The sequence below is a fragment of the Salvelinus alpinus genome, chromosome 16, assembly GCF_045679555.1.
Source record: "Salvelinus alpinus chromosome 16, SLU_Salpinus.1, whole genome shotgun sequence".
Lineage (NCBI taxonomy): Eukaryota > Metazoa > Chordata > Actinopteri > Salmoniformes > Salmonidae > Salvelinus > Salvelinus alpinus.
The window spans coordinates 29257477-29271052 of record NC_092101.1 but is presented as its reverse complement, the minus strand read 5'-3'; the positions used below and the strand labels follow the sequence as shown (position 1 = coordinate 29271052).

At 42.5% G+C, this 13576-nt stretch overlaps 1 pseudogene; it reads right to left on the bottom strand.

The window, feature by feature from the left end:
• Nucleotides 1-263: 263 nt before the first annotated feature.
• The window catches only part of LOC139540606 (pre-mRNA 3'-end-processing factor FIP1-like), a 36588-nt pseudogene continuing 23275 nt past the window's right edge, over nt 264-13576 (bottom strand).

Below are 13576 nucleotides of genomic sequence, written 5' to 3'. Positions count from 1 at the left end.
ATTCATTAAAAATCCTACAATATGATTTTCTGGATTTTTTTTCTCATTTTGTCTGTCATAGTTGAAGTGTACCTATGATGAAAATTACAGGCCTCTCTCATCTTTTTAAGTGGGAGAACTTGCACAATTGGTGGCTGACTAAATACTTTTTTGCCCCACTGTATTTCATGATAACAAGCACTTAAATTGCATTATTATCATGGTGTTTCCATAAAGAGTCCTAGTGCCAATACTGAGGTAAAACCTCCTTCTCAGATTATCACTCACCTGTTGACAGCCTGGAAATAAGGGCTGTGCTCCCTCTCCCTTTCTTTCTAATGTCCGTGTTCTCTGGTTTTGGCTCTTTCCTTGTGGCGCTCTCACTCGCTATCCCGCCGTGCATAGTATTCCCAGGCCTTGGGACTGTCCAATACTCCGGCTCAGGAGGCTGCTGCGGCACCCGGGGGAGGAGGAGGAGGATACACACCTGAGGGGCAAAAGGCGAGCCAGTCAGCTGATTCTATTATTCACCTGCACATGAGTGTTCAGCCTCCAATAAAAATGTGAAAAAAATGACAATGACTTATCTAGAAGTCATTATGCAGTGAGGACAGCTTTATGAGCCATTTTAACTTTCTGAGAGGAAACTTAACAATGAAAGCTCAATAAATGAACAATGTAACTTCAGAGTGTAGTGCTTCATCAAAACAAATTTTCATCAAAATCTTTCAAACAGCATATTTAGGACACACAGCAGAGGCACAAACACCCCAATCTAACTCAAACAGCATATTTAGAACAGGTAGCTGAGCCCACTGTAGGAGGGAAAGGGAACAAATCAAAGTTGTGTTCAAATTATTTAGCAGACTTCTGAGTATTTTTTCAATATGGCAAAACATCTCAGACCCTTCCCTTACACCTAACACACAGCTCAAGATGTTTTGGCCAATTTTCTTATGAAAGAAATATCCTCATTTCCCAAGTCCCATGAAAGTTGGGAAAAATGTCAGAGAAAGCAGGAAGGCAGGAAATAGTGTGAATGACTGAGTGCGGGTTATTCCACTGAAGTAACCTCCTAATGTCTCATTATAACACATAGCTCCAGAGGCATCACTGGCAACACATTGACCTTTACATCTTTGCCATTAGTGTTGTTGAGGTTGTGAAAATGTCTGTATTACAAATAGGCATCTTTGCTCATGCTATTTTCTGCACAGAACTGTTGAGTTAAAGGTCAATATCATTTGTTGAAATATCATTTGTTGAAATATCATTTGTAATAGTTCCTTCTCTTTCCCAGCTCTATTTTATTAAAAAAAAAATGATTTCACCTTTATTTAACCAGGTAAGTCAGTTGAGAACAAGTTCTCATTTACAACTGCGACCTGGCCAAGATAAAGCAAAGCAGTGCGACACAAACAACAACACAGAGTTACACATGGAATAAACAAACGTACACAAAATAACACAAAATAAAAAAAGTCTATATACAATGTGTGCAAATGGCGTGAGGAGGTAAGGCAATAAATAGGCCATAGTAGCGAAGTAATTACAATTTAGCAAAGAAACACTGGAGTGATAGATTTGCAGGTGATGATGTGCAAGTAGAAATACTGGTGTGCAAAAGAGCAAAAAGTTAATAAAAACAATATGGGGATGAGGTAGGTAGATTGGATGGGCTATTTACAGATGGGCAGGGTACAGCTGCAGTGATCGGTTAGCTGCTCAGATAGCTGATGTTTAAAGTTAGTGAGGGAGATATAAGTCTCCAACTTCAGTGATTTTTGCAACTCGTTCCAGTCATTGGCAGCAGAGAACTGGAAGGAAAGGCGGCCAAAGAGGTGTTGGCTTTGGGGATGACCAGTGAGATATACCTGCTGGAGCGCATGCTATGGGTGGGTGTTGTTATCGTGACCAGTGAGCTGGGATAAGGCGGAGCTTTACCTAGCAAAGACTTGGCGACAAATATGAAGCGAGGGCCAGCCGACGAGAGCATACAGGTCGCAGTGGTGGGTGGTATAAGAGGCTTTGGTGACAAAACGGATGGCACTGTGATCGACTGCATCCAGTTTGCTGAGTAGAGTGTTGGAGGTAGAGTGTTGGAGTGTTGGAGTCAGTTTTACGTGGGTATGTTTGGCGGCGTGAGTGAAGGAGGCTTTGCTGTGAAATAGGAAGCCGATTATAGATTTAATTTTGGATTGAAGATGCTTAATATGAGTCTGAAAGGAGAGTTTAGAGTCTAGCCAGACACCTAGGTATTTGTAGTTGTCCATATATTCTAAGTCAGAACCGTTCAGAGTAGTGATGCTGGTCGGGCGGGCGGGTGTGGGCAGCAATCGGTTGAAAAGCATGCATTTAGTTTTACTAGCGTTTAAGAGCAGTTTGAGGCCACGGAAGGAGTGTTGTATGGCATTGAAGCTCGTTTGGAGGTTTGTTAACACAGTGTCCAAAGAAGAGGCAGATGTATACAGAATGGTGTCATCTGCGTAGAGGTGGATCAGGGAATCACCCGCAGCAAGAGCGACATCGTTGATATTTACAGAGAAAAGAGTTGGCCCGAGAATTGAACCCTGTGGTACCCCCATAGAGACTGCCAGAGGTCCGGACAACAGGCCCTCCGATTTGACACACTGAACTCTATCTGAGAAGTAGTTGGTGAACCAGGCGAGGCAGTCATTTGAGAAACCAAGGCTGCTGAGTCTGCCGATAAGAATGCGGTGATTGACAGAGTCGAAAGCCTTGGCCAGGTCGATGAAGACGGCTGCACAGTACTGTCTTTTATCGATGGTGGTTATGATATCGTTTAATACCTTGAGCGTTGCTGAGGTGCACCCGTGACCAGCTCGGAAACCGGATTGCACAGCGGAGAAGGTACGGTGGGATTCGAAATGGTCAGTGATCTGTTTATTAACTTGGCTTTCGAAGACTTAACCTTTCACGAGCCTCTACCCCGGGTCCGGGATCACCCCCCACCCCCCCCACACACTAATTAGCATAGCTAGCATAGCTTCAAAAGTAGATAGTAGCATCTAAATATCATTAAATCACAAGTCCAAGACACCAGATGAAAGATACAGATCTTGTGAATAAAGCCACCATTTCAGATTTTTAAAATGTTTTACAGGGAAGACAAAATATGTAAATCTATTAGCTAAACACGTTAGCAAAATACACCACTATTCTAACTCCATCAGTTTCTTACTCCTTCAGGTGCTATCACCAATTCGGCTCAACTAAGATATTGATAGCCAATAACCTATAAAAAAAAACATCAGATGACAGTCTGATAACATATTCATGGTATAGGATAGTTTTTGTTAGAAAAAAGTGCATATTTCAGGTAGAAATCACAGTTTACAATTGCACCGACCATCACAAATCCACTAGAATTACTAGATAGAGCAACGTGTATGACCAATTTACTCATCATAAAACATTTCATAAGAATAGACAAAGCATAGCAATGGAAAGACCCAGATCTTGTGATTCCAGACAATATTTCAGATTTTCTAAGCGTTTTACAGCGAAAACACAATAAATCGATAAGTTAGCATACCACATGTGAAAACGTTACCAGAGCATCGATTCCAGCCAAAGAGCGCTATAACGTAATCACCGCCAAAAGATATTAATTTTTTCACTAACCTTCTCAGAATTCTTCCGATGACACTCCTGTAACATCATTTTACAACATACATATACAGTTTGTTCGAAAAGGTGCATATTTAGCCATACAAAACCGTGGTTACACAATAAAAATACTAGGAAATCAAGCCTCAATATGTCTGACGTCATCTATCAGAGTGATCTAGTTTAATTGAAAGCTAATCATATACTTGACTAAAAAATACAGGGTAGACAGGAATCGAAAGACAAATTAGTTCTTAATGCAACCGCTGATTTACATTTTTAAAAGTATCCTTACTTTTCAATACAGGGTTCGCCAGGTGAAGCTATACCAAACAAAATGGCGAAATATGCGTTTAAAATATTTCGACAGAAACACGGTTTATCATATTAAATATTGCTTACTTTGAGCTGATCTTCCATCATATTCTTGGGCAATGTATCCTTTCTATGTTATAAACGTCTTTTGGTCGATAGATGTCCTCTGTCCTTCGAAATGTCCACCACCAACGACCGACACCCCGAAACGTTTCCAAAGCTAAAAAGGGCACGACAAATAAATTCCTCAAAATCGCACTAAACGGATATAAATTGCTATAAAACGGTTCAAATTAACTACATTATGATGTTTTTAACAACTATAACGACTGAAAACATGACCGGAGAAATATCACTCTCTAAAAAACGATTTGGAACGAGGCAAGTCCGATGGCCTTCACGCTTCAGGCGCACGATGAGAAAGGGGGGTCTCTGTACATTTTGGGCTTTTATAATGGCTGGGAATATCCCATCGAGTTCATTGAAAACGTGATGACGTACAGACACCCAGAGGAAGACGTAGGCAGTGTCGGTTTCTTCATAGCATTCACTGTCGCCTTAAAAACAGACCCCAGATCAGAGGGAAAAATTTCTGAAATCTGAACCCTGTCATGAAAAGTGCTGTAGAAATTGTTCTGTACCACTCAGAGACAAAATTTCAACTCCTATAGAAACTATAGACTGTTTTCTATCCAATAATAACAATAATATGCATATTGTACGATCAAGAATTTAGCACGAGGCAGTTTAATTTGGAGACACAAATATGCTAATGCGGAACAGCACCCCCTATAGTTGCAAGAAGTTAAGAAAGGCAGGGCAGGATGGATATAGGTCTGTAACAGTTTGGGTCTAGAGTGTAACCCCCTTTGAAGAGGGGGATGACCGCGGCAGCTTTCCAATCTTTAGGGATCTCGGACGATACGAAAGAGAGATTGAACAGACTGGTAGAGGTTGCAACAATGGCGGCGGATCATTTTAGAAAGAGAGGGTCCAGATTGTCTAGCCCAGCTGATTTGTACAGGTCCAGGTTTTGCAGCTCTTTCAGAACATCTGCTATCTGGATTTGGGTGAAGGAGAAGCTGGGGAGGCTTGTGCAAGTAGCTGCGGGGGGTGCGGTGCTGTTGGCCGGGGTAGCCAGGAGGAAAACATGGCCAAACGTAGAGAAATGCTTATTGAAATTCTCGATTATTGTGGATTTATCTGTGGTGACAGTATTTCCTAGCCGCAGTGCAGTGGGCAGCTGGGAGGAGGTGCTCTTATTCTCCATGGACTTTACAGTGTCCCAAAACTTTTTGGAGTTAGAGCTACAGGATGCAAATTTCTGTTTGAAAAAGCTAGCCTTTGTTTTCCTGACTGACTGCGTGTATTGGTTCCTGACTTCCCTGAAAAGTTGCATCTCGCGGGGACTATTCGATGCTAGTGCAGTCCGCCACATGATTGTTTTGTGCTGGTTGAGGGCAGTCAGGTCTGGAGTGAACCAAGGGCTATATCTGTTCTTAGTTAAAAAAAAATTTTTAAAGGGGCATGCTTATTTAAGATGGTGAGGAAATTACTTTTAAAGAACGACCAGGCATCCTCTACCGACGAGATGAGGTCAATATCCTTCCAGGATACCTGGGCCAGGTCGTTTAGAAAGGCCTGCTCGCAGAAGTGTATTATGGAGCATTTGACAGTGATGAGGGGTGGTTGTTTGATCGCGGATCCATAGCGGATGCAGGCAATGAGGCAGTGATCGCTGAGATCCTGATTGAAAACAGCAGAGGTGTATTTGGAGGGCAAGTTGGTCAGGATAATACCTATGAGGGTGCCCATGTTTACGGATTTAGGGTTGTACCTGGTGGTTTCCTTGATAATTTGTGTGAGATTGAGGGCATCTATCTTAGATTGTAGGACTGCTGGGGTGTTAAGCATATCCCAGTTAGGTCACCTAACAGAACAAACTCTGAAGATAGATGGGGGGCAATCAATTCACATATGGTGTCCAGGGCACAGCTGGGAGCTGAGGGGGGTCTATAACAGGCGGCAACAGTGAGAGACTTATTTCTGGAGAGATACATTTTTTAAATTAGAAGCTCGAACTGTTTGGGCATAGACCTGGAAAGTATGACAGAACTTTGCAAGCTATCTCTGCAGTAGATTAAAACTCCTCCCCCTTTGGCAGTTCTATCTTGATGGAAAATGTTGTAGTTTGGTATGGAAATCTCAGAATTTTTGGTGGCCTTCCTAAACCATGATTCACACTGCTAGATGTGAATGTGAAATCCTCTATAATTTCCACTCCCTGTACTCTAGGAGAGGCTACCTGAAGGGAAGGTGGGGTACGGTGGAGCTAAGCGACCATCATAGCCTTCAGAGCATCCACTGGTAGGGAGAAGGTCACATATCATAATCACACACACATCTACACACAAACAACCACACAAACCAGAGTACACAACACCCAGTCCACTCTAGGAGGAACACATTTATATTCTCATGTGCCTCTGATTAGACTTTTCATCCTCATCTTTTGATAATTCAGTACTGTATCTATTTTAAACCTGGACGGACATAACAGCAGAATAATTGCTACAGTATACAGTTGAACGCTCCATGGGAAATTAAAAACAGGATTGTGGTGGTCCTTGATGGCTGGAGTTGGTCTAGGATTTTGTTGTCCAATGGTCTAATAGGCCACGTAGACCTTATGTTCAGTTCACCCCTCAAACCTCTGGTTGACACCACACGTGGCCGAATAGTGGCTCGCTCACACATTCTACAACACATATGGAAAACTTGAGGCAAACATTCACTTCATAGATAAATTAAGAACAAATAGAGTCTAACAATTGGACTGAGAGTAGCCAGTCAGCCTTTGGCAGTCAGAACACACAACGCAGGAAGTCATTCATTTTAATGTGCGATACAAGAAAGGCGAATAAACTTAAGGTGTAAAAAAAAGAAAAGAAGGTAAGGGTCTGGTAACTTAAATGATCAAAGAGCTTTTCCAAATTCAGAGTTCCATTTCCCTCCTGTTTGATGTGACTGGCTCGTTGTCAAGGCGCAGCACATGCCTGCCAACCAGGGATGAGGAGGCGGGAGTGTATTACTGATATTGGCAGGGTCCTCTGCCCATCCGCACCGCCACGGCCTGGCGCCATTCCCGCTTAGTTCAAACTAAAAACTTCAGTACAGGCTGAAGGTGAAGTGGGTGTTCGAGGCCTGTCCAAGAGGACTGCTTCCCACCAGGTGTGTGTCCAAACACACGTATCTATAAATACTCTGGCAGAGATGGTGCCCAACCTCCCGTCTGTTCCCTCTTTCAGGCCTGGCCAGCTTCTCTCTGTGGAACGACTTGTAAATGAGGACCAGTGGTAGAAGGCTGATGGATGGGTCTATTTGTGAATGGATATATGCAGGATGAGTTGGCTGTGGCCCTTACAGCTGGGGATCATTACTGTGGACAGTTTTTAATGGTTAATCAGTGCGTAGGACTGCCACGCACCACTCTGCCTCTGGCCCCAGCATATAATCACCATAAAACATTAATTAATTAAAACTCAATCTACAGTATGCAGGAACTGTAGTGCCTTTAGAGGCAGACTGTCATAGAGGAGTACAAAACAGAGTGCAGTACAGAAACACGGAGTGAGGAGGTACATTCCTCTGTGGCTGATGAGTCCGAAGGAGGAGGAATGGGTCAGAGAGGACCAATTGGGGTTCCATGGCCATTGGCCCTCAGAGAAGAGAGAGAAGTAGGGCTCAGTATGTGGGATCAACATCGTCAGCATTACAGTCTCGGGAGACCATAGATTTATTGTGCCTTGAGGGGTTAGGTCTTAGCGCAGCATCTGCTGTGGCTGTGAAGTCCATTCTGTGCGAGGCAGACTCGGCCACAGTTGTCACATTTGTAGGCCGGCCCGGATGTTGTAGATGTTGTGGTGGTGACCTGATGTTCTTTTGCCTTTGCTTCTCGGTGTTGAGCCAGGGTTGTTTTGCTTGTCAGCAGCTGCCAGTGGAGACGGTCCTGGGCGGCATCTTCCCAGATATCAATGTTGATGACAAAGGACTTGAGGTCTTGCTTGCAGACATCTATATAGCGCAGCTGTGAGCAGCCCGTTGGTCTCCCTCCAGAAGACAATTCTGCATAGGGAATGTCCTTCGGAATTTGTCCGATGTCCATCCGATCGTCGTCTGCAAAAAGAATGTCCCTTTTGTTTTAGCTTTGTTTGTTGTTTTAGCTTTTAAGCGAGCAAGATTTAATAGTGTCCTGTCCATTCTTGTATGTAGGTAAACTCCCTCAGTACATGTTCCAAAGGCGTGCCAGAGGATGAGGGAAAAGAATATCCTGAAACAAGATGGGTGCCAGCACACATCCATGCTTAACTCCGCCACAGATTTTTAAGGGGTCTGAAGTGGACCCATCAAACTGGATGGTGCCTTGCATATTGGTGTGGAAGTACTGAAGAATGCTGAGGAGTTTTGAGGGAATCCCATCCCCTGAGAGGAGTGAAGTGTGGTCTGATCCTCTCCCTGGGCCTCAAAGTCACTGGCTGAAGGAGCAAAGCTCAGGACCATGCCAGAACTACCTGCTGTTCCTAATATTCCACACAATATTAAAGTCAGGAGTGAGTATACTGTATATATATATGTGTGTGTGTGTGTGTGTGTGTGTGTGTGTGTGTGTGTGTGTGTGTGTGTGTGTGTGTGTGTGTGTGTGTGTGTGTGTGTGTGTGTGTGTGTGTGTGTGTGTGTGTGTGTGTGTGTGTGTGTATCAGTACGAAATAGAGACGTTTGAAGTAATGGTAAAAGAGGAAATTATTCATAAATGCGAGTAGAGATGGCTGGCAGAGTTCAGACAAACGGAAAGCCCTTGAAGGATGAGACGATTTGGCAGAGGACAGAGATGTGAGAGGAACCATGCTTTAGACTGGAAACTGGTGAGTGGTGATTGAATTCAGACACAGATAGATACAGCAAATTAGGGGAAAGGGGAAAATTTTTATTTAGAAGAAGAGAAAGACTGAAAAACAGACAGCCAGGAAGCAGGAGAGACAGACTAAGAAAAAATAGAAGAAAGAAGAAAGAGAAATCACTAAATCCACAGTGGGTAGATAGATCCACCATCCAAAATAAATAAAGCAACAGAATAAAAGGCAACGATGCAATTAGCCCATGTAGGAACCTCCAGAGAGCCTGAGCCTGCAGCAGAACCCGGCCCTGTGGTGATCTAAGTGGTTTAAATCCAAGCTGAGCTGTGGTGGGAATATGCAGAGAGGTTGTGACTTCGGCAATGTTTTGTTAAGGAGGGAGTGGGAACAAGGGAGGGACGGAGGGATGCGTTGGATAGTAACTGATAAACAGGAGACTCCAGTCACAAACAGGAGACTACTCTCCTGGTTTAACTGCCTTATTTGGCCACTCATCCAACTACAAGGTCAGGGATGGAGCACAATGAACGGTGCCTGGCGTCAGCAAATTAAAAAAAAGGAGCCAAATAAGTATTAAAATGTTCCCTCTGTCTGTGGACAGGCTGCACACATCACAGGGCTCCAGACAATACTTACCTCAACGTTTATCCCTGTCAGTCAATCAATGCTACTGATTTAGGATCATAATTTGACCTACACTGAGTGTACAAAACATTAAAGAACAACATGACATAGACTGACCAGGTGAGTCAAGGTGAAAGCTATGATCCCTTAAGGATTTTAACTTTTTTTTAAGTTCCTTTGAACGGCGTATGCTGGTAGGTGCCAAGCTCGCCGGTCTGAATGTGTCAAGAACTGCAACGCTGGTGGGTTTTTCACGCTCAACAGTGTCATAACTCTTCTTTGACGATCTGAAGCATCAGGTTACAGTGGGTCCGCTCTACAGCGTGCTCTCTCTTGTAGAGGGGGAGAGCGGGAAGTCGGCTGTTTAATGGTCGGTCATAAAATACGCTGCCTCTATGCTCTGTAGTGTTCGAGTTGGAATGTAAACTGTGGAACACAGAGAGACCCTTGGACATCAAAAGTTTGAATAAGTAAACAATATTTTTGAGAATGTGGGAGTGGTCCGTGGACACTTAAGGGACAGTCATGTCGAGTTTGTTTCATTTGGTGATTTCATAAAGGAGAGGAAACAGACATTAATGTGTCTTTGGTTGTGTCCACTTCTCAATTATGGGGTTTACATCTATCTAAATGTTGTGAAACGTATATGAGTACATATGAAACTATTTGTGAAAAGATGAAATGTGATGTTAGCCTTCTAAATGAGAGTATGGGTTTCCATATGAAGCTTTAACCAAATCAGTAGCCACGCCCATGTGAGACATTACGTCTGCATCATGGACCGCCCTTTTTTCAGAAGTGTATAAAACCCATTCCTGAAGAAATTTACATTAGACCAGAAATATGGAGCTGTCGCTACATGTTGGAATTGTTAAGAAATTTACAAACTGAAGTCAAACAACGCCGGGACGGAGGCCCCACGTTGAAATGGCTACCACTCCATAGGCCCAGGAGATCAGACAGTGTGTAGTGTTGGCTACACGGCTGGAAATGGTTCAACTCTGAGTCTATCGATCACTACAGAATAAGAGCAAATCCTAGATGTAGAATTACCAGTCTGCAGCTGGAAATTACGTAAATCTAGTACGAGAATACCGACAACCGCGGACACATCTATTCTATGCAACAACCATCTGTACGTCTGATGTATCCATTACAACAGACACTATCCAGAGCTGCCTGGAAAGCTACAACCACGAAAGACATTGTGACTTCTGGGGAAGTTAACCAGAGACTCTCTGATGAACTGACTCTCCAGCAGACAGACCGGCGATTCAAACAGAGAAGACAACAACGACATACGGGCATAAATTTGGCAATTATTTTCCAATAAGCGGCCGTTCATGTGCAAAGGATAGCATTTCAATTAATATAATTATCAACTGTGTGTAGGGAATCCATTTTGTCTTTCCCGCTCTTTATCCGTCACACCCCTTTCCATTGTCTACCAAGCCGTCATACTGGTTTAGCCCACTAGGGACTTATCAATGTATTGTGTTAGTAACCAATAACTATATTGTTTGTTTATGTATTTCGGTGATTTGTTTAGTTAGTTAGTAAATAAATAATTGAACCAATTTGTATATCGCTGATTCATGATTTAGGCTAGGGTTTGTGCAGATATCCAAGGGTTTGTGACGTATCAAGAATATGACTGATGAGGTAATAATAATACATTAATACAAGACTGTACTCGATAAGATATGAAAATATATGAAGAGTTATATTCGGGAATTGAAACTATAAACAACATATTCCTGCGGTGCCCCGAATCCTGGTTAATTAAAGTTAAATGATTAGTTTAATCGCGTAATTAAATGACACATAGAGAATTGATTTGATAAGATACAGTCTTCACATATAATGATAGTCAACAACACGACAACAGTTTCCCATGTGTATCAAGAATGGTCCACCACCCAAAACACATCCAGTCAACTTGACACAACTGTGGGAAGCATTGGGCCAGCAATCCATGTAGAATGCTTTTGATACCTTTTAGAGTCCATGTCCTGACAAATTGAGGCTGTTCTGAGGATAAAAAAGGGAGGGGGTGCAACTCAATATTAGGAAGGTGTTATTAATGTGTTGTACACTCAGTGTATATTGTCACAGCTGAATAATCCTGCAGCAACAGGATTTGAACCTTTAGTCCATATATGGGTTGGCTGACAACGTCACGAAAATGATGTGTGTGCATCAATGTGGCCGAAAGGCGTTCATTGTTATGATCTGAACGGTCAGATAGCTAGCAACCATGACAAAAAGCTGCCATGTTGGGAATCGTAGGTGGGTCGTTTCAGCTCGTTGAATCTCGCTATTGCTACCATGTCTTGTTCTGAGGTGTTTTGATTGATGTCATGTCTATGCTAATATGGCAAAAATTCTCTAGCTAGCTAACCAACAAATGTAACGATGTATGAGAGACAACAAGTGCTCATTGTGCAAATATATTTATTGTTTTCAATAAACATTTGGAGACTAAATATAGTTTACACGTTGTTCACAGTCTAAGCCAACCCCGCCAACCCGTCTATTATGTTGCTTGAGCTGTGATAAGGCTATTAGCTGGCCAAAAATAGGCTACATGAAAAGTTCAATACTGTTAATATAACCATGTGTTAGTGTGGGTTTTCAGTTAATTTATGTAAAACACAAAGCTCATCTGCATTTCCTGTGGTGCATAGAAATTCTCAGCAATAAAAGAGGGATCAAATTAAGATCCTACCTCTGTAGCTGTCTATCACTTAAACTGTACTGTCAATAATCTCTCTACATACATCAATCTCCTGATTTGTATCTTTCTACCCTATCTTTTTCACTATGTCTTGCCTTGTTGGGGAGTAGCAGTGGTCTCGCTCTTCTCTCTCTCTGTCCCTGTCTTTACTCCCTCTCCTGCTTCTACTCCTACTGCCCCTGTAGTGCATCATGTACAGACAGTCAGAACGCCAACATTCTGTAGACAGACAGACACACACACACACACACACACACACACAGGACAGAATGGAACAGAGACTCACCTGTCTAAGGTAGGGATCAGAGAGGGAGGGGGTGCTCCAGGAGGGTAGCCTGCAGGAAAGAGGACATTGTCTGTCAGTCATCAAGTCTTGATTACTGTGCAATAAACAGATAATAGAAAATGTGTTTTCCGGATTGCGGATAGGTAATCATTGCTGTCGTGTCTCTGACTGATTAAATTATGTGACAGGCTATTTTATCAAATCGATTACCTAATGTTTGATTGATTACGTGATTTAATTTAACCATGCAACAATTAACTCGTTAATAACCTGGGGCACCACGGAAGAGTGTTTATAGAGCTGCTGTCTTCCGAATAAACTAACTCTTAAAAGATCTGAAGATCTTTTATATCAATAGCAGTCAATTATTAATCGTCACCTTATTCAGTCTCATCTGAACGTCGTAAAATTCTTAGTTATCTTCATGAACCCTGGCTAACAAGTTGAATCAGCAATAAAAAATTGGCTTAATTATTTATTTACTAAATACCTAAATAATCACACAGAATTACATATACACAGGATGGATCATACATCGATTACTAATCATGTCATAAAAGAAAAAGTACCTTGCAGACGAAACAGATATGACGGCTAGTTACACAAAGAAAGGGGGTTGGGTTTGAATGAAAGAGCGGGAAGAATGAGGGACAAAGGAGATTGGGTCTCTATCTGACCTTGAAAAGATATGCTAACGTAAATACAGAATCTTATGCATTCTAATAACCGCCCATTCGGAAAAGGAAAATGCAAGATATATATTTACACTGAGCTGCGCTTCAATAGATGGGTCGAAGATGGAAGACTGGTTTGCCCAGTAGAGATCACCCTTGTCCTTTGTAGAATCTGTCTGATCGTAGTGTTGTAGGGTGGATACGTTGTACCCTGTCTTTCTTATTAGGAGATTGTCTGTACTTTCCTAGGCCATGTACGTTTACAGCTGCGGCTGATAACTCGACTTCTAGGATGTATCACTTCTTCTTTAGTGAATAAGAGTTCAAAGTTCAGACCATTTTGCCATAATCAGCTAGCGCAGAATACTGGCTGGTCTAGTCGAAATTCATCCTTCCAGCGTGGTGATCATCACCTCCA